This window comes from Tupaia chinensis, unplaced genomic scaffold (assembly GCF_000334495.1).
Source record: "Tupaia chinensis unplaced genomic scaffold, TupChi_1.0 Scaffold000477_1, whole genome shotgun sequence".
NCBI lineage: Eukaryota > Metazoa > Chordata > Mammalia > Scandentia > Tupaiidae > Tupaia > Tupaia belangeri.
In genome coordinates, this window is record NW_006159986.1 from 466911 (window position 1) to 468123 (window position 1213).

At 46.5% G+C, this 1213-nt stretch overlaps 1 protein-coding gene across 4 annotated transcripts in view; it reads right to left on the bottom strand.

The window, feature by feature from the left end:
• Positions 1-1213, bottom strand: part of CACNB1 (calcium voltage-gated channel auxiliary subunit beta 1) — a 23807-nt gene that overhangs the window by 8658 nt on the left and 13936 nt on the right. The gene's annotated exons all lie outside the window — the stretch shown is intronic.

Here is a 1213-nt window from a genome sequence, read left to right on the forward strand (position 1 = left end):
TACGTGGGAGTTCAGCGACATAGCCATTATGGTAACTGCTGGTCCCTTTTTTTTTTTTTTTTAAAGAGCTGATATCGGGGACCAGCAGGTGGCATGGTGGTTAAGGTGCTGGACATTCCCACATGGCTGACCATGGTTCAAGATCCAGATCTGGTGGCTTGCTTTCTTCTCTTCCTCTCTCTCTCTCTCCCTCTCTCTCTCTGTGTGTATGTCTTTCACTCTCTGGTCAAATTAAAATAAATGAATGAATAAATAAATTTTTAAAAAAGAATTAATTAAAAAAAAGAGCTGATATCGGAAGACAGAAGTAGCAGGTGACACTGGGGTAACAAGCACAGAATCCTTTCAGCTTTCTCTTCTGAGGTTCGAAATCAGCCAGGGGGGAGACAAGCAGCTGGTCTGGTCTGCATGAACCAGAGAATATTATTAATACAAGGTGCCGGCTCTAGCCTAATCAGTAAGGAAGTCAGATCCAATCCCACCTGGCCAACAGCAGTTTGAATCCCCACCCCTAGTGGAGTGACCACACCCCATTGGGGAGTGCTGTCTCTCTCTCAGTCTCTCTGTCTCTCTGGTGAGCATGCATACCCTCTGGGAATTAAATAATGAATGCCAGGAATGGTGATGCATCCATAAAATGCAACACTCTGCAAGGCTGACCCACATAGGAAAGTTCCAGGTTCAAGTCCGGAGACCGTCCTGAGTACACTGGGCACACGCATAGCCATGATCTGGGGTTGGCTGAAGCTGGGGGTGCATTGTGGTGTCAGGACCGTTAGGGATGCTCTCTCGCACACACTCATGAGATAAATAAATAAAACTTGAAGAAAAAAACACCATTAAAAGAACAAAAAAGGGGGCCAGCAGGTGGCATGGTGGTAGGGGCACTGGACTCCTACATGGCTGACTGCAGTTTAAGTCCTGGACCTGGCAGCTTGCTTTCTCACTTTCTCTCTCTCTCTTTCTCTCTCACCAATTGAAAAATAATAATAATAAATTAAGTTAAATTAAAAAAAAAAAAAGAAGGACCAGCAGATGGCATGATGGCTATATCACTGGACTCTCATGTAGTCAACCACAGTTCAAGTCCCGGACCCAGTGGCTTAAACTCGTGCCGGGTGCGTGTGCGTGCATGCCCAAGATCCTGAGAGGAGAATGGAGGAGAAGGGATTGTGGCATGGCCATCCCCTCTGGGGGGGTGGGGGTGATTTCT